This window comes from Anomaloglossus baeobatrachus, chromosome 3 (genome assembly GCF_048569485.1).
Source record: "Anomaloglossus baeobatrachus isolate aAnoBae1 chromosome 3, aAnoBae1.hap1, whole genome shotgun sequence".
Taxonomy (NCBI): Eukaryota; Metazoa; Chordata; class Amphibia; order Anura; family Aromobatidae; genus Anomaloglossus; species Anomaloglossus baeobatrachus.
The window spans coordinates 494,649,809-494,670,948 of NC_134355.1; positions in this window are offsets into that span (position 1 = coordinate 494,649,809).

The window sequence follows — 21,140 nt, forward strand, 5'->3', positions numbered from 1 at the left end:
TGGCTGGCAGAGAGCTGGACAACAAGGCTTGGAATTTTTGATTCAGATACTGTAGATTAGATATGGAGCTCCTGCTATAAGCAAGTAACTTATAGGCACAAACTGCTTTAATGTGAGGGTTCTGAGAAATAGGTGGGAGTTTTCCTGGGACTAGAGATGAGCGAACCGGTCCCGGTTCGGCTCGAGGCGGTTCGCCGAACGGGGGGTCTGGCTCGAGTTCGGCTCGTCGAACGTTCGACGAACCGAACTCGAGCCCATAGGAAACAATGGCAGGCAATCACAAACACAGTAAAACACCTAGAAAACACCCTGAAAGGTGTCCAAAAGGTGACAAACAACTCACAACATAACACAAACACATGGGAAAGTGACAAGGACATATACTCATGTGAAAACAAAACAGCTGGACAAGGAAAAAGAGGGAGACACACAGATATATGAGTATATGCAAAGAAACATCGATTCCATTATTGTGCAACTTGAGCCCTGCTCATTTTAGGCTTCCAATCTGGATAAATTGCCTGAGCTCGCCACGTACGCCTTGGGGATCTTGTCGTGTCCTGCAGCCAGCGTTCTCTCGGAACCTGTCTTCAGTGCTGCTGGGGGTCTGCTGGCAGATAAGCACACGTGTCTGTCCACTGACAATGTGGACCTGGCTCTCAGAGGACTTTTCTTCCCCTGGGTCAGCCAGGGGAGGCGAAAGGCACGCGTATTTTTGAGAGTGCTTCATGCAAAGCATCTTTTTCTTTTTCAAAAGGGGGCTCAACCGATGCCAGTCAAGTGGGGTGTGTGTGGCCCAGTTAGTGGCAACGAGGGAGACTGTGGTTGGAGTCCCCTCGCTGTGTCTCTAAAAGAACCAAGATGAACAAGTCATGGCTCTCAGAGGACTTTTCTTCCCCTGGGTCAGCCAGGGGACGGGAAAGGCACGCGTATTTTTGAGAGTGCTTCATGCAAAGCATCTTTTTCTTTTTCAAAAGGGGGCTCAACCGATGCCAGTCAAGTGGGGTGTGTGTGGCCCAGTTAGTGGCAACGAGGGAGACTGTGGTTGGAGTCCCCTCGCTGTGTCTCTAAAAGAACCAAGATGAACAAGTCATGGCTCTCAGAGGACTTTTCTTCCCCTGGGTCAGCCAGGGGACGGGAAAGGCACGCGTATTTTTGAGAGTGCTTCATGCAAAGCATCTTTTTCTTTTTCAAAAGGGGGCTCAACCGATGCCAGTCAAGTGGGGTGTGTGTGGCCCAGTTAGTGGCAACGAGGGAGACTGTGGTTGGAGTCCCCTCGCTGTGTCTCTAAAAGAACCAAGATGAACAAGTCATGGCTCTCAGAGGACTTTTCTTCCCCTGGGTCAGCCAGGGGACGGGAAAGGCACGCGTATTTTTGAGAGTGCTTCATGCAAAGCATCTTTTTCTTTGTCAAAAGGGGGGGTCAACCGATGCCAGTCAAGTGGGGTGTGTGTGGCCCAGTTAGTGGCAACGAGGGAGACTGTGGTTGGAGTCCCCTCGCTGTGTTTTACATGCTTTTAGAAGGGCATGAAATGGCTTGGAGGTTGACTTTCATCATATGCAAACTGTTGGCTACCAAAATGCTGCCTTTCCAACAACTGTGGTTATAGGCAATGAGGAACATACTGATGAAGATGAGACGCAGATACCCGATTGGGATGACAACTTAAATATTCGGTCAGGGCAAGAAGAAACTCGGTCTGAGGGGTAGGGGAGTGCAAACACAACAATTGATGATTAAGTTCTAGATCACACCTACTGTCAACCCACAGTCAGACACTCGAGGAGGTCAACAGAGGCGGTGGAGGAGGATGCAACCGACGTCGAAGTAACCTGGCGCCGTCCTGGACACAGTCGGAGCACTGGTAGCACGTCTACAACTGCATCCTCAGCCACCACTCTGCCTCTGAGCATTATTCGGGGTGGATCAACAGGTCGCATGGCCTCTAAGCCTTGCCTAGCCAGGTCCTTTTTTGACATAGAAAAAGATCGCCCAAATTATGTGATCTGTAAAATTTGTCATGGTTCTCTTAGTAGAGGTCAAAACCTCAGCAGTTTGACAACTTCTTCCATGAATCGTCACATGAATAAATATCATATGGCCCGATGGGAAGCTCACCGTGCTGCAATGCGGCCTAGCGGAGCGAACCATCCACCGCCTGCCCCTTCCAGTGCATCCGCGCGCTCGTCATCTTCTAGGACTGTGGGGACAGCTGTCACACCTGTTTTTCCACCCACAACTTCCACCACTGTAACCGCAACAGGCAGTTTGCTTGGTAGGTCGTCAGTTGGTTTGGAAGGGGAAACAAGTGAGTGTGTACAGCTCTCTCAGACATCGATAGCACCAACTTTGGATGAAGGCAACATCATGTCTCCGCCTGCACTTTCCTCACAAAGCTGCATTTTTCCAGGGACACCCGACTCAACACCGTCTACACACAGCAGCCAGATCTCTGTCCCTCAGATGTGGTCAAATAAAAGGCCACTTCCTGCGACCCATGACAAAGCGAAGAGGTTGACTCTATCCCTCTGTAAGCTGTTGACTACAGAAATGCTGCCTTTCCGCCTAGTGGACACACAGGATTTTAGAGACCTTATGTCTGTCGCTGTGCCCCAGTACCAGATGCCTAGTCGCCACTACTTCTCTAAGAAAGGTGTGCCCGCGCTACACCAGCATGTCGCACACAACATCACCGCTTCCTTGAGAAACTCTGTGTGTGAACGGGTGCATTTCACCACCGATACTTGGACCAGTAAGCATGGACAGGGACGTTACATGTCGCTGACTGGCCACTGGGTAACTATGGTGATAGATGGTGAAGGGTCTGCTGCACAAGTCTTGCCGTCCCCACGACTTGTGTGTCAATCCTCTGTCTGTCCAAGTTCCGCCACTGCTTCTGCATCCTCCACCTCATCTGGGTCCTCCACCTCCGCCCCAAGCCTGCCTGGTCAGGCCACCAGCGTTCTCACTGCGCAGAAGGAATCACGCACCCCTCATTACTATGCTGGTAGCAGAGCGCAACGGCATCAGGCGGTCTTTAGCTTGACATGTCTTTGAAATAGGAGTCACACAGCGACTGAGTTGTGGGCAGCTCTGGAGACTGATTTTGATAAATGGTTGTCTCCACTCAACCTGCAGCCTGGTAAGGCCGTGTGCGACAATGCTGCAAACCTGGGTGCGGCCCTTCGCCTGGGCAAGGTGACACACGTGCCTTGTATGGCTCACGTGTTTAACCTTGTTGTCCAGCAATTTTTAACACACTATCCCGGCCTAGATGGCCTTCTGACCAGGGCACGGAAACTGTCTGCAGTGCTCACTTCCGCCGTTCAACCGCCGCACCTGAGCGACTTGCATCGCTCCAGAAGTCTTTCGGCCTGCCGGTTCATCGCCTGAAATGCGATGTGGCGACACGCTGGAATTCAACTCTCCACATGTTACAGCGACTGTGGCAGCACCGGCGAGCCCTGGTGCAATACGTCATGATGTATAGCCTGGGCCAACGAGATGCAGAAGTGGGGCAGATCACCCTGATGGAGTGATCTCAGATCAAGGACCTATGCACCCTTCTGCACAGTTTCGACATGGCGACGAATATGTTTAGCGCTGACAATGCCATTATCAGCATGACGATTACAGTCATTTACATGCTGGAGCACACGCTAAACACTATTCGTAGTCAGGGGGTGGGACAACAGGAAGGGGAGGAACTACAGGAGGATTCATATGCGCAAGACACAACAACATCACCAAGGTCCAGACGTTCATCATCACCAACGCGGCAGGCATGGGACCATGGGGGACAGGGATCAACAAGGGCGCATGGTAGCAGGTGAGATGTTGAGGAAGGTGCAGGAGGACATGAAGATATGGAGGACGAACTGTCCATGGACATGGAAGACTCAGCAGATGAGGGGGACCTTGGTCAAATTTCAGTTGAAAGAGGTTGGGGGGAGATGACAGAGGAAGAAAGAACGGTTAGCACCTCTATGCCACAAACACAGCGTGGACTTGGTGCGCATGGCTGCGCAAGACACATGAGTGCCTTCTTGTTGCACTACCTCCAACATGACCCTCGTATTGTCAAAATTAGAAGTGATGATGACTACTGGCTTGCCACACTATTAGATCCCCGGGACAAGTCCAAATTTTGTGACATAATTCCACCCATAGAAAGGGACGCACGTATGCAGGAGTATCAGCAGAAGCTGTTACTCGATCTTAGCTCGGCTTTTCCACCAAACAACCGTGCAGGTGAAGGGAGTGATTCTCCCAGTTGTAACTTGACAAACATGGGACGGCCTCGTCATCTTCAACAGTCTACCCGTACCAGTAGGACCGTATCTGGTGCTGGTAACAGCAATTTTATGGAATCTTTTCATAATTTTTTTAGACCCTCCTTTGCAAGGCCACCAGAGACAACAAGTCTGACACATAGTCAACGGATGGAGAGGATGATACAGGAGTATCTCCAAATGAACATCGATGCAATGACTTTGCAAATGGAGCCTTGCTCCTTTTGTGCTTCAAATCTAGAAAAATGTCAAGAGCTCTCCAGTTACGCCTCGAAGATTTTGTCGTGTCCAGCTGCCAGCGTTGTCTCTGAACGTGTCTTCAGTGCTGCTGGGTGTGTGCTGACAGATAAGCGCACGCGTCTGTCCAGTGACAATGTGGACAGACTGACGTTCATCAAAATGAACAAGTCATGGATCCAGAAGGAATTTACTACCCCTGTGTCATCCTGGGGAGAGTAAATGCTTGTGGATTTGGAATGTGCTTGATGCAAATCAAAACATCCTGTTTGCAACTAGGGCACAAGTGCTGCCACTGATAAGGTGTCTGTGTGGGGCCCAATTTTTGGAAAAAAAGGGAGACTCCGCTTGGAGTAACCCTTGCTTGCTGTGTTTTTTAAAAATGATACAAGATGAACAGATCTGAAGGCAAGATGAAGCCAACATCATGTCTCCGCCTGCACTTTTCTCACAAACCTGCATTTTTCCAGGGACACCCTACTCAACACCGTCTACAGACAGCAGCCAGATCTCTGTCCCTCAGATGTGGTCAAATAAAAGGCCACTTACTGCGACCCATGACAAAGCTAAGTGGTTGACTCTATCCCTCTGTAAGCTGTTGGCTACCGAAATGCTGCCTTTACGCGTAGTGGACACACAGGATTTTACAGACCTTATGTCTGTCGCTGTGCCCCAGTACCAGATGCCCAATCACCACTGCTTCTCCAAGAAAAGCATGCCCGCGCTACACCGGCATGTCGCACACAACATCACCACTTCCTTGAGAAAATCTGTGTGCGACAGGGTGCATTTCAACACAGATACTTGGACCAGTAAGCATAGACAGGGTCATTACATGTCACTGACTGGGCACTGGCAAACTATGGTGAGAGATGGAGAAGGGTCTGCTGTACAAGTCTTGCCGTCCCCACGAGTTGTTTCAATCCTTGTTCTGTATGTAGAAGTTAATACACTGCTTCTGCCTCTTCAACCTCGTGTGGGTCCTCTACCTTTGCGCAAACCCTGTGTGGTCAGGCCACCCTTCCTTGCAACTGCGCACAAGGACTACCACACACCTCCTTACTATGCTGGCAGCAGAGCTCAATGCCATCAGGCGGTCAAAGTTTTACTTTGAAATGTATGGGAAATGTGAGTCACACCGCTATTACAGAGAATAGTAGTCAGGCAGGGTCAAAACATTAATTGAGGAACAGGAACAGAATGGGACGGCCAGGACTTAATCAGAAAACAAGCAGAGGTGAAATGCGTATCGGCCAACAAGGTACATAAACAGCAAGCAGGAAAAGTAGTCAGGTAACAAGCACACAAAATCATAAAACTGAACTGGGGGTAAAATTAACCAGAGGTTCATAGCTATGTCTGGCAGTGGTCTGCAGACAGGATGGGCATAAAAAAGGGTGTGGTGTCTTCCCATTGGTTGTAGCTGAATGATGGTATTTCATCTGTGAGATACCCACCAGCTACATTCAGCCAGAGATTCTGCATCTGTCAAGGTAATGCAGCCCAGTGGGTGAGCATAACCTGCGTCCACCTGCGCCGCTGGCATCGACTACTCTACCATCATCAGCACTATTCATGAAAGGAACACGTTGTCACCTGGCGACCGGAGTACAAATTGACGGAGCGGACTCCGTTGGTGACTTAACAGCCGTGTGCGGCAATGATGCAAACCTGGCTGCGGGCCATCCTCAGGGCAATGTGACACACGTGCCTTTTATGGCTCACGTGTTGATCCGAATTCTCCAGCAATTTTTAAAACACCATCACGGCCTACATGGCCTTGTGCAGCGGGCACGCTCGCTATGTGCTCACTTCCATCGTGCGCACACAGCAGCTCAACAACTTTCATCACTCCGGAAGTCTTAGGGTCTGGCAGTTAAACGCCGGAAATGCGATGTTCCGACACGCAGGAATTGGAATCTGCACATGTTGCAGCGTGTGTGGCAGCACCGCAGAGCCCTGCTGAAATACGGTAAGACATATAGCCTGGGATAAGTTGATCCAGAGGTGGTGCAGATCACGCTGCTGGAGTGGTGTCAGATCAAGGACCTATGCACCCTGCTACACAGTTTTGAAATGTCGACGAAGATGTTTAGCACTGGCAATGTCATTCTCAGCGTGACAATTCTGGTCATCTACATGATGGAGCACACTGTAATTATTATTCGGAGTCAGGTGTTGGGACAAGAGGAAGGGGAGGAAGTACAGGAGGAGTCATATGCGGAAGGGATAACAAGATCTACGAGGTCCAGATGGTCAGCGGCACCTATGCGGCAGTCATGGTGAGGGAGAGGGATTAACAAGGGCGCATAGTATCAGCAAAAAGTGTTGATGAAAGTGCAGGAGCCCATGAAGAAATGGAGGACGAACTGGCGATGGGCATGGAAGACTCAGCAGATGAGTGAGAGCTTGCTCACATTTCGGTTGTGCGAGGTTGTGGGTAGAGGGCAGAGGAAGGATGCACGATTCTCACCTCTCTGCCACCAACACACCAAGGACTTGGTCCTCCTGGATGCACAAGACACATGAGCGCCTTCTTGCTGCACTACCTACATGACCCTCGGATTGTATGAATTTGAAGTAATCCTGAATACTGGGTTGCCACACTGTTAGATCCCCGGTACAAGACAAAATTTGGCGAACTAATTCCTGCCATAGAAATAGACGCACGTATACAGGAGTATCTGCAGAATGTGGTACGCAATCTTAGATCTACTTTTCCACTAAACACCAGTGCTGCACAGAGTGAATCTCAACACTTTGTCATGGATAGGAGGAAATGGTCTTTTACTTGTCCACATCGGAGGGACCGAGGGATGGCTGCTGTGCTGAGATGGCGTTGAGTACGGTGTCCCTGCACAGTTGCACTTTTGGTCATATCCCAAAATGAGTTGAAAAAGGACAGATGCTGTTGGAAAGGGGAACAGGTGTGTTGGAAAGGGGAAAAAAATTTTGGTCCGTGGATTTGGTGGTTAAACAACTGTAACATTTGCTGAAGAAACAACATCTGTTACAGTGGGACTGGCAGATTTGGATAAAGTGGTATATAATCTGTGACCGCTATATAACAAAAATTAATAAGAAAAGAAAGAGAAAGGTATATATCACCTTCAGCAGTCAGTGTCCACCGTGCTCCCAGTTGGAAAAGGAGAGGTTGGCAACTTGAAGGTTTGGTGGAGGATACAGAGCTGTGTGGCTATGAAACTAATAGTAGCCTGAACCGAGTTAGACGCCATTCGGATCTGGAGACTGTGAGCCCTGTTAGCGTCACAGGGTCCACATGCCCACCCAGCCCAGGAACTCCCTGTTAACAACACAGGGGCCATTGAGTACGCTGACCGTGTGCGTAGGGGCCACACCTGTGGACAGCAGGCGCATCAGCAGCAGCAGGCCTGTTAATGCCACTGGGCTGCACAAGCAGGACTGTTAGGACAGGAGCTGGTCTTAACCGTTCTGCGTTACCAACTGTGGTGGTGGCCTGCATCCACCACCCTATCCCTGCCTACCTCTGGCCTAAAGCCGCAATGGGTTCAACACATGGAGGTGTGCTCTTTCGGAGCATAATAGAAGACTGCGCACCTCCTTGTTGGCTCCAGCCCCTTTTATAACCTGGGTCCGCCCCAAACCAGGGTGAACCACAATGCACCTCCTGGAGACAAAAGCAGAGTGACACGTCATGAGTGGCATAACTAGCGTCCTATTTGGAAACGCAACTTCAATGATGACCTCATGGCTGCCATGACCCAAACACCTCACCAGTCATCGTCTGACCATCAATAATGCGGTGACAAGTCATAGGTGTGGGCCTCTGCAAGCCATTTGGGAGGACACCTGATGCCCTGTGGTCTATATGGGACCCCCACATCAGGGCCAGGGCCAAAGAGTTCATTACCGGACCTAGTCTCTGATGCAGGAAGTGCCTGAGCATGCTCAGTAGCATGAAATACAGTCTCTGAAAAAAGACTATCAGCTTTAGCATGGTGTCTAGGCACAAAACAGGACTTAGACCCGGCACAGAATGCAAGCACCTGTGCAAAGAGGCTTTTCACACTTAGTGTGGGAGCATGCGCTGTATCCCGAAATGAAGACTTAGCGTCAGGAATGGCACAGTCAGGCTGAGCATACTCACTAGGCGAAACACTGTAATTATGCTGCAGCTGGGGTACATCGGCACACGCATGCGCACTAGCTGCCTCTCCACACTTAGACGTGGAGGGGAAATTTGTCTTGGAGATGCTGTCTATGAACAGAAGGAAAAGCTAAAGGAAGCCTGACTTTCTATCCCTCCGAATTATGAAATGCAGCAATGAATTCCATGAGTTTGCTATAACATTAGCGTAGCTAAATGTGCATGAGGGTGTGATGTAGAGGTGCTAGAAATAGCTTGTCACCAGTGGGGCACTAATGGAATACAACAGCCAGTTCTATGATGCCACAAAATGGCAGTATTTTGTGCTATCATTATAGCTTATTAAAAACAGAGCACGAGGTTGTCATGCAGAGGTGCTGCACATAGATTTGCAGTAGTGTGAATAGACAAAAGTACAATAGCCACGTTTAGGATACAACTAGGTACAGTGAGTGTTTGCTAGTATAATGGCTGAGTTTAAAAAAGTTTGAGTGTGCAATGCAGGCAGATGTCCTGCAAATATCGTTCCAATACTGTGAATTGACAAAAGTACAATAGCCACGTTTAGGATACAACTAGGTACAGTGAGTGTTTGCTAGTATAATGGCTGAGTTTAAAAAAGTTAGAGTGTGCAATGCAGGCAGACGTGCTGCAAATATCGTTCCAATACTGTGAATAGACAAAAGTACAATAGCCACGTTTAGGATACAACTAGGTACACTGAGTGTTTGCTACTATAAATGGCTGAGTTTAAAAAAGTTTGAGTGTGCAATGCAGGCAGACGTGCTGCAAATAACGTTCCAATACTGTGAATTGACAAAAGTACAATAGCCACGTTTAGGATACAACTAGGTACAGTGAGTGTTTGCTAGTATAATGGCTGAGTTTAAAAAAGTTAGAGTGTGCAATGCAGGCAGACGTGCTGCAAATAACGTTCCAATACTGTGAATAGACAAAAGTACAATAGCCACGTTTAGGATACAACTAGGTACACTGAGTGTTTGCTACTATAAATGGCTGAGTTTAAAAAAGTTTGAGTGTGCAATGCAGGCAGACGTGCTGCAAATAACGTTCCAATACTGTGAATTGACAAAAGTACAATAGCCACGTTTAGGATACAACTAGGTACACTGAGTGTTTGCTACTATAAATGGCTGAGTTTAAAAAAGTTTGAGTGTGCAATGCAGGCAGACGTGCTGCAAATAACGTTCCAATACTGTGAATTGACAAAAGTACAATAGCCACGTTTAGGATACAACTAGGTACACTGAGTGTTTGCTAGTATAATGGCTGAGTTTAAAAAAGTTAGAGTGTGCAATGCAGGCAGACGTGCTGCAAATATCGTTCCAATACTGTGAATAGACAAAAGTACAATAGCCACGTTTAGGATACAACTAGGTACACTGAGTGTTTGCTAGTATAATGGCTTAGTAACAATGAGTTGTAGTGTGCAATGCAGGCAGACGTGCTCTGCAAATGTCTTTGCACTAGTGGGACTATAGCAAAGTCCAATAGCCACGTTTAGGATGCCACTAGGTACACTGAGTGTTTGCTAGTAAAATTGCTTAGTTTAAAAAAGTTGGAGTGTGCAATGCAGGCAGATGTGCTCTGCTAATATCTTTGCACTAGTGGGACTATAGCAAAGTCCAATAGCCACGTATAGGATGCCACTAGGTACACTGAGTGTTTGCTAGTATAATGGCTTAGTTAAAATGAGTTTGAGTGTGCAATGCAGGCAGACGCGCTATGCAAATGTCTTTGCACTAGTGGGACTATAGCAAAGTCCAATAGCCACGTATAGGATGCCACTAGGTACACTGAGTGTTTGCTAGTATAATGGCTTGGTTTTAATGAGTTGGAGTGTGCAATGCAGGCAGACGCGCTCTGCAAATGTCTTTGCACTAGTGGGACTATAGCAAAGTCCAATAGCCACGTATAGGATGCCACTAGGTACACTGAGTGTTTGCTAGTATAATGGCTTGGTTAGAATGAGTTGTAGTGTGCAATGCAGGCAGATGTGCTCTGCTAATGTCTTTGCACTAGTGGGACTATAGCAAAGTCCAATAGCCACGTATAGGATGCCACTAGGTACACTGAGTGTTTGCTAGTATAATGGCTTAGTTAAAATGAGTTTGAGTGTGCAATGCAGGCAGACGCGCTATGCAAATGTCTTTGCACTAGTGGGACTATAGCAAAGTCCAATAGCCACGTATAGGATGCCACTAGGTACACTGAGTGTTTGCTAGTATAATGGCTTGGTTAGAATGAGTTGTAGTGTGCAATGCAGGCAGATGTGCTCTGCTAATGTCTTTGCACTAGTGGGACTATAGCAAAGTCCAATAGCCACGTATAGGATGCCACTAGGTACACTGAGTGTTTGCTAGTATAATGGCTTAGTTAAAATGAGTTTGAGTGTGCAATGCCGGCAGACGCGCTATGCAAATGTCTTTGCACTAGTGGGACTATAGCAAAGTCCAATAGCCACGTATAGGATGCCACTAGGTACACTGAGTGTTTGCTAGTATAATGGCTTGGTTTTAATGAGTTGGAGTGTGCAATGCAGGCAGACGCGCTCTGCAAATGTCTTTGCACTAGTGGGACTATAGCAAAGTCCAATAGCCACGTATAGGATGCCACTAGGTACACTGAGTGTTTGCTAGTATAATGGCTTGGTTAGAATGAGTTGTAGTGTGCAATGCAGGCAGACGCGCTCTGCAAATGTCTTTGCACTAGTGGGACTATAGCAAAGTCCAATAGCCACGTATAGGATGCCACTAGGTACACTGAGTGTTTGCTAGTATAATGGCTTGGTTAGAATGAGTTGTAGTGTGCAATGCAGGCAGACGCGCTCTGCAAATGTCTTTGCACTAGTGGGACTATAGCAAAGTCCAATAGCCACGTATAGGATGCCACTAGGTACACTGAGTGTTTGCTAGTATAATGGCTTAGTTATCAGTTGGAGTGTGCAGAGGACAAGAGGGTACAGTGGCAGGATTGTGGTGCTCTGGGTAGAGGAATGGAAGACTGCCTTTCTATTCCCTCCTAATGGTGAAATGCAGGTAGGAAATCCCTGACCTGGGCTACACAGACGCTGTTGCTGTTTGCAGGACCTGTCACCTATGGCTCTCTGACCCTGCCGGTTGGAGCCCTTAAAAGGACTGCTATAAAGTGCTCTCCCTAAGCTGTCTAACGCTGTGTATGCAGCGCATACAGCTGTATCGGCTATAGGACTCAGGAAGACGGAGCTGCGACAGTGATGTCTGACACCAAAGACGCAGAAGGCAGATAATGGCGTCCGTGAAGAAAATGTCCGGTTTTATAATGCAGGGACATGTGACATGCAGATCCTATCACACATGCCGTTGCTTCTCTGGCTCAAAGTCCACTTAGCTGTGTGTGTGTCTGGGATTGGCTGACATGCTGGCCCGCCCCACAAGACGCGCGCGCTTAGGGAAGGAAGACAAGAAAAAAAAAAAAAAAAAATGGCGATCGCCATTATAGAAACAGCAGTGATCTGAAGGCGCTGTTCACGCACACTATACACTGAAATGTGATAATAGTTTGATTCACAGAGTGACTTACACTATTACAGCAGAAACCAAGCTATGATTTAGCTGTTTTTTGGCTGCTAGAACCGTTCTCGAACGTTTCTAGAACTACCGAGCTTTTGCAAAAAGCTCGAGTTCTAGTTCGATCTAGAACATGCCCCAAAATCACTCGAGCCGCGAACTGGAGAACCACGAACCACGAACCGCGCTCAACTCTACCTGGGACACAAAGAAGAATTTAAGTTTTGCAGTAATACTATTGATTTCTCTCATTGAAATATACTCCTCAACATTGATTTGCATCACCATGATTGAAAAGTCATACAATTATGCAAATCTCAGGAAGGATAGACTTGTCAATATTTAAATGGAATCTGTCACCAGTTGTTTTTTACCACCTAATCTGAGAGCAACATAATGTAGGGGTGGAAATGCTGATTCCAGCGATGTGTCACTTACTGGGCTACTTAGTGTACTTTTGATAAAATCACTTTTAATCAGCAATAGATTATCATTAGAGGACTACTTGATGTGCTGCCAGGTAGTCCAGCATATTCATGAGCTCTGTATAAATGATAGATCTGCAGCAGAGAAAACAGCTCAGTAAGTGACACATCTCTGGACTCAAAATGTTCAAAGTATCTTGACTTATTCAGTATCAAGTAACAACACTCCATACTGAAATACATGCACCTACATGTCATGGAATACCATAAATGCTATTATTAATGGTAGTTTGAGTTATTTTCTGCCACGCTTGTGCACACAAATCATCAAGATCCATTCCTTAAAGCTACATTTGCTAAACAATGACATTCCTGATGTTCTCATGGGAGATAGGTTTGCAGTTGCTGTATGCCATTGTATTATTTATTAGGCACTTCTTATATAGGGTTATCATAATCCATGGCACCTTCCAGAGATACCATCTCTTTTTTCCATTGGGGCTCACAATCTAAATTCCCTACCATTATGTCATTGCAGTGAGGGAGGAAATTGGAGAATCTGCATGAAAGCCACAAAAACACGGGAAGGCAATATAAACTCTTCAGAGAGGTTGTACTTTGTGGGATTTGAACACATGACCCCAGTACTTCAAAACAACAGTTCTAATCATTGAGTCATCATACAGGACATTTAGACCATGCATAATGTACTCAGTAGCATGAACAACATACATCCTGGCATTGTCAAGTTGAAAAATGGTTCCTGGGACACTTTCATAAAATGGCCATACCACTGGTTCCATGTCCAAATTAATGTAACCCTGAGCTGTTAGTGTACCTGATATAAGAGAAGAGGGGTCATTATGCCGCTGTACACCATAAACCTGAGAGTAGTACTGATATGAATTTCCCTCATAAAGGCCTCGTCATGGTGTTGCTTACATGGTCTCTAGACCAATCATTGACTATCATTGCATCTAAAAATAAAATGGGACATATTGCAGACTTATTACACTTCTATAAAACGTGGTGGCATGAGATCAATAAAGTGGCCTTCAAAAAGCAAAGTCAGTGTGGCACTGCATTCCATAGATAACCATTAAAATCCACATTGATAGCATGCCAAGGTCTGTAAGTGCATGTATTTAGATATGTGGTGCTCAGATTCAATACTGATTAAATCAAGTTATTTAGAAATGTTTCATATCATTAACATAAACCATCAATACAGAGATTTTCATAATTTCTTAAACTTTCCTTCTTGGTGTTGTAATTGCCATGTTTAAGATTTTGTATGTGTTATTTAAATAGTGTTCCAGCAGTGGGCAACCTGTTCTTTATAGGTAAAATTTTCATCGTAACATAAAAAATACCGTATTTTCCGCTTTGTAAGACGCACTTTTTTCCCCCAAAACTTGGGAAAAATGGGGGTGCGTTTTACAAAAAGCATATTGCTTACCAGGGTGACAGTGGGGGCTAGAGTTGAGCAATGTTTGATTCAAACAGTTTGCCAATTTAAAATTCGAGTGATTTTGGGGGGTGTTCGACGAACTCGAACGATTTGCTTGAAGTTCGGCAGTTTGAGTTACCATTCGATAATGGTTCGATCACCAAAAGCGTGGCTTTTCACAGTAAAACTATGTGTGCACGTTGCGTATCTGCATGTGTCCCAGCACAATCCCTCTCTCATTCCTACTCACTGATCACGGGCGCGGCGCTGTACGGCTGTCACAAAATTTTCCTCTTTTGAAAATGGCTGCCGCTTCATTATTCAATCGGGTATTACTTGCTTTCCCCGCCCACCGGCCCCCACAATGAGTGACAGCTGTCTCACTGCAACCAATCACAGCTGCCGGCGGGCGGGTCTATATCGTGCAGTAAAATAAATAAATAAATAATTAAAAAAAAAAACTGCGGTTCCCCCCAATTTTGATACCAGCCAGGATAAAGGCACACGGCTGGAGGCTGGTATTGCCAGGATTGGGAGCGCCACGTTATGGGGAGCCCTCAACCCTAACAATATCACCCAGCAGCCACTCGGAATTGCCGCATCCATTAGATGCGGCAGTCCCGGGACTCTACCCGGCTCATCCCAAATTGCCCTGGTGCGGTGGCAATCGGGGTATTAAGGGGTTAATCATGGCAGGCGTTTCCCCGAGATACCTTCCATGATTAACCTGTAAGTGAAAGTAAATAATCACACACAACAAAAAATCCTTTATTTGGAATAAAAGACAAAAAAACCCCTCATTTACCTCTTTATTTATCCCCAAACAACAATCCAGGTCTGAAGTAATCCACACAACGCTTTCCGCTCTGCTACATGAAGATGACAGGAAGCGCCGTAGAACACGAGCGCTCTGTGTCCTCTCCACGCAGCACCTGAAGTGATCCGCGCTGTTATCGGAGACTTCATTCTGCAATGCAGAGGTCAAGAGATGACCAAATCTTCCTATGCTTCTCATTAGAGGCAGTGGCTCACTGGTTAGAGCTATTGCCTAAGGAGCATTAGTTCACGAGTCCAAGTCCCGGCCGCCCCGGTAAAGAATTTAATTTAATTTATTTTTCATTTTAAATTATAATTATTATTTATTTATAATTTAATTTAATTATGCACTGAAGGGAGGAGTCGGACATCAGCTGTAAGCCACGGGACACACCTCTAAAATCGGAGCAGTTCATGGAATGAGGCTGCATTGCTCTCTCCTCTCTCTCCTCTCTCTCTTCTCTCTCTTCTCTCTCTCCTCTCTCTCTTTTCTCTCTCTAATCTCTCCTTTCTCTCTTCTCTCTCTCCTCTGTCTCCTCTCTCTCTTGTCTCTCTGTCTTCTCTCTCTCCTCTCTCTCTTTTCTCTCCTCTCTCTTCTCTCTCTCTCTCCCTCTTTTTCTCTCTCTCTCTTGTTCTCTCTTTTTCTCTCTTTCTCTCTCTTTTTCTTTATTTTTCTCAATTGTTCCCTCTTTTTCTCTCTTTCTCCCTCTCTCTCTCTCTCTTTATCTCTCTCTTTTACTCTCTCTCGCTCTCTTTTCTCTCTTTTTCCCTCTCTATCTCCTCTTTGTAGCTCAATAATCCACTTCTGGATTCTCAAGTGCAAAACAGAAGTCAAGACTACCAAATATTCCTATGCTTTTCATTAGAGGCAGTGGCTCAATGGTTAGAGCTACTGCCTAAGGAGAATTAGTTAATCAGCTGAGGAATTTAATTTATTTTTTATTTTAAATTACAATTATTATTTATAATTATAATTTAATTATGCACTGAGGGGAGGAGCCCGACATAAGCTAAGACCCGCAGGACACACCTCTAAATTCGGTGCAGTTCACGGAATTAGGCTGCATAGCTCTCTTCTCTCTCTCTCCTCTCTCTCCTCTCTCTTCTCTCTCTCTCATATCTCTCTTCTCTCTCTCTATCTTCTTTCCTCTTCTCTTCTCTCTTCTCTCTCCTCTCTCTCTCTCTTTTCTCTCCCTCTTCTCTCTTTCTCTTCTCTCTCTCTCACTTCTCTCTCCTCTCTTCTTTCTCTCTTCTCTCTCTCCCTCTTTCGTCTCCCTCCTCTCTCTTTTCTCTCTCTCTTCTCTCTCTCCTCTCTCTTCTCTCACTTTTCTCTTCTCTTCTCACTGTCCTGTCTTCTCTCTCTTCTCCCTCTCTCTCTCCCCCTCTCTTCTCTCTCCTCTCTCTTCTCTTTTCTCTCTCTTTTCTATCTCTTTTCTCTCTCTTTCTTCTCTTTTATCTCTTTTCTCTCTCTTTTCTCTCTCTTTTCTCTCTCTCAGACCTGACGATGATGAGCTGATGTGGTCACCTAACGGAATCAGCTGACACTATAAGTCAAGTGGTGAGGTCGGCTTTTTCCTGCCCGGCCGGCTAAACTATCAACTGCTGCTGTCAGACAGGAGTCTGCACAGAAGTGTGTGATTTTGTTTTGTTTTTTTGCACTGATGCATCAGCTGATTGTATAAAAGCTGTTTATATAATAAGCTGCTGTGTCATGTCATTCAGGCCCTTGAACCTGACACATCATCTGATCTCTTTGCCTTCCAGCAAAACGATCAGATGATATTGGATCCGGATTGGACAGCATGGGACCCTTGACCCAGGATTACTGCGGAGGGGGTTCTTTATTTCAATAAAGATGAAGACACTAATTGTGTTGTGTTTTGTTTCTAATAAAAATATTATCTGTGTGTTGTGTTTCTTTTTATCTGTACTAGAAATTCATGGTGGCCATCTCTAATATTGGAATGACACCATGAATTTCGGGCTTAGGGCCAGTTGATAATATACAGCTAGCCCTAACCCCATTATTACGCAGCAAGCCACCCGTCACCAGGGCAGCTGGAAGAGTTGGATACAGCACCAGAAGATGGCACTTCTATGAAAGCGCCCTTTTCTGGGGTGGCTGCGGACTGCAATTCGCAGCAGTGGTGCCCAGAAAGCTTGGGCACCCTGCGCTAAGGATTCCAATCCCCAGATGCCTAGTTGTACCTGGCTGGACAAATAAATTGGGTGAAGCCCACGTTATTTTTTTTTTAATTATTTCATGAAATTCATGAAATAAAAAAAAAGGGCTTCCCTATATTTTTTGTTCCCAGCTGGGTACAAATAGACAGCTGGGGGTCGGGGGCAGCACGTAGCTGCCTGCTGCACCTGGCTAGCCTACAAAAACAAAGCCAACATAATGTTTTGGCAGGCAAAAAACTCCTGCATACAGTCCTGGATGGAGTATGATGAGCCTTGTAGTTCTGCAGCTGCTGTCTGCTGTCTGTCTGTATGGAGGAGAGCAGACAACATCTGCAGAACTACAAGGCTCAGCATCCTCCATCCAGGACTGTATGCTGGAGGGAGAGACAGGGGGGCAGAACTACAAGGCTCAGCATGCTCCATTCACTAGTGTATGCAGGAGAGCAGACAGCAGCTGCAGAACTACAAGGTTCAGCATGCTGCATTCACTAGTGAATGCAGGAGAGCAGACAGCAGCTGCAGAACGACAAGGCTCAGCATACTCCATCCAGGACTGTATGCAGGAGTTTTTTGCCCACCAAAAAATTTACGTGGGCTTCGCCATATTTTTTATGCTAGCCAAGTACAGCAGGCAGGTACGGCTGCCCCCAACCGCCAGCTGCCTATTTGTACCTGGCTGGTAACTAAACATATAGGGAAGCCCTTTTTTTAATTATTTCATGAAATTCATGAAATAATTAAAAAAAAAAAATAACATGGGCTTCGCCCCATTTTTGTGTCCATCCAGGTACAACTAGGCAGCTGGGGATTGGAATCCGCAGCACAGGTTGGCCTGAGCTTTCTGGGCCCCTCTGCTGCGAATTGCAGTGTGCAGCCGTCCCAGAAAACGGCGCTTTCATAGAGGCGCCATCATCTGGCGCTGTATCCAACTCTTCCAGCTGCCCTGAAGCCGGGTGGCTTGCAGGGTAATAATGGGTTAATACTAGCTTTATTTTACTAGCTAGTAATAAGCCAGAGATTCTTAATTTCAGGCTAGTTTGACCCGGCCATTAAGAAACTCCAATAAAGGGTTAAAAAAAAGACACCACACAGAGAAAAAATACTTTAATAAACAAATACACAGACACATTAGAGACACCATGTTTATTACACCCTCTCAACCCTCCACGATCCTGGTCTTCTGTCTTCTTTCTCCTTCAACCCATGCAGCTCTGCTACATCAGACAGCACTGCATGGGAGGAAGACACTGCTGCTCCCGTGCAGTCTAATCACTCAGTGAATGAGCAGAGGCTGTGGGCTGTGAGCGGTGACATCACCGCTGACAGGCGGGTTACTATAGCAACGGTGATCTCCGTTATTCACGGACTGTGGCATCCAGTCCTTGCATGTGGGCTGACTCTGTAAAGAGCACCGACATGCATGGATGGGGAGTCGACCATGTGCCAGAGCATCTCACCGGTACGCGAGATGCTCAAATGAGCACCGCATACCGGAAAGATGCACTGACAGGACCTAGCATGATGTCTAGCCATGTGACCAGTCTGTAGCCAATGAGACTGGTCACATGCTATTTTGATGTCACGGAAGGTCCTATCATCAGTGCTGGTTATCGGGAGTTCGCAGCGATGATCGGAAGGGAAAGCGGCGGGAGACAGAGTGCAGGACGCGTCGCGGGGACCTGTAAGTGTAATGGCCATGTTTATTAACTGTATGTGTATATGTATAATGTGTTTTTATGTGTTTGTGTTTGCCTGCCATTGTTTTCAATGGGGTTCGAAGGGGTTCATAGAACGTTCATCGAACGTTCGCCGAACGGAGCCGCCGTTCGACGAACCGAACTCGAACACTAGGGGGGTAGCTCAACACTAGTGGTGGCACAGGTTTGGTGATACAGAGGTCTCGGAGGGAGTATCACTGCAGTGGAGAATCTCAGGAGGGTCAGTGTGCAGCAGCGGAGGGTCGACGATACTGCAGGCCCACAGTGTTGCTGACACCCGATGCCACACACTGATCAACTTGAGCCGCGACACCCCCTCATCTGAGCCCACAGCATCGCCCACCCTGCCTCCTTTGACTTTCCTGAGCCGTTCTAGCACTGCTGCTCCCCCCTTATATCAACCCCTATATGACCGGCCGATTTTTCGCTATGTTTTTTTTTCGCCATTCTTTTTCCAAGAGACATAACTTTTTTATTTTTCAGTCAATATGGTCATCTGAGGGCTCATTTTTTGCAGAATAAGCTGTACTTTCAAGTGAAACTTTAAGTTTTACCATAAAGTGTACTGGAAAGCGGCAAAAAAAATTCCAAATGCAGAAAAAATGCAAAAAAAAAGTGCTATAACACTATTGTATTTGAGATATTTTATTCACTGTGTTCCCTATATGGTAAAACTGATGTGTCAGTGTGATGCCACAGGGCAGTGCGAGTTTCTAGACATCAAACATGTATAAGTTTACTTTTATATAAGGGGTTAAAACAAATCGGACCGAAAAAAGTGGTGCACGTTTTACGCCATATTCCATCACCTCTTTCTCATTTTTTAAGGTCTCTGGCTCAGTGACAGCTTATTTTTTGTGTCTCAAGTTGACGTGTTTAGCGGTGCAATTTTTGCGCAGATGCTACGTTTTGATCGACTGTTATTGCATATTGCGCAAAACTTGTGGCGACCAAAAAATGTAATTTTGGCATTTGGAATTTTTTTGCCGCTACGCCATTTACTGATCAGATTAATTGATTTTATATTTTGATAGATCGGGCATTTCTGAACGCGGCGATACCAAATGTGTGTATATTTTTTATTTTTTAACCCTTTAATTTTCAATGGGGCGAAAGGGGGGTGATTTGAACTTTTATGTTTTTTTTTTTATTTCTTTTACATTTTTTTTCGCTTTTTTTATTTTACTAGTCCCTCTAGAGGGCTATATGGATCAACAATCCGATCACTCTGCCATATCTGGTGATCACAGCTATACAGCTGTAAACAGCAGATATGCTCATTTTCTGCTTCACTTGGCTCTGAACCGAGTGAAACCGAAAGTAATTCATGTCAGCTACAGGAGTCATCACATATTGACAGCGCCATTTAAGGGGTTAAATGGCACGAGCAGATAACGATACTGCTCGTGCCTAGCAGGCACACATCTCAGCTGTGAAAATCAGCTGATATGTGCGCCGATCGCGGCATGCTGCCGGCGGCAGACCGCGGGCAGTAATACTATGACCGATAGTACGTAATATTACTGCCCGCGGTCATTAAGGGGTTAATAAGAGGCACTAGGATTATAAGACGGACTCTCATTTTAACAGGTAAAATTATTTTTTTCCTATTTTCCTCTTTGAAATTTGAGATGAGTCTTATAATCCAGTGCATCTTACAAAATGAAAAATATGGTATTTAATACTCACCTACTGCTCTTGCAATGTTATAATGTTGCATCTCCCTGTCATTATTTGACATTATTTGGTGAGGTCTGATTAAATGCTGAAATCTACAGCTGATCCACTGCCAATGTCAATGTAATGTGAACATAAGGATTCACAGTGTCGACACATGAAGAATAGCACCAATCACAGAAATAAATATATGTTGTTTTTTTTATTTTAGAATAGATGGTTTAGACATGAAGAAGGGCTTGTCCATTAGTAGACAACCTCTTTAAGATGGATAGCATCTTTCAAAGTACTAAGGTTGAATGTATACTCATGAGACAATACAGTTTTTTTGATTTGTGTTATCTAAGTGATACAATTATGTCAATCTCTAGATTACCACCTCTGTCTTAATTTAGGAAAGCAGAACAAATAAGTTGCAAATAACTATTAGCTTATCTGTATTGTTTCATAATTGTAGAAACTGTCATTCCCTGCTATATTATTAAGTACTGTCATTTATCAAGATGTCTTTGGCACTAATACACAAATCTAGTCACCATGTGCATTATTCTTGAGGTAATCAAGCTGCTTTGGAAAATCAGTTCTTGGCACTATAATGTGATAAATAATTATAGATGGGTATGTGGAGTCAGTCAAAACAAT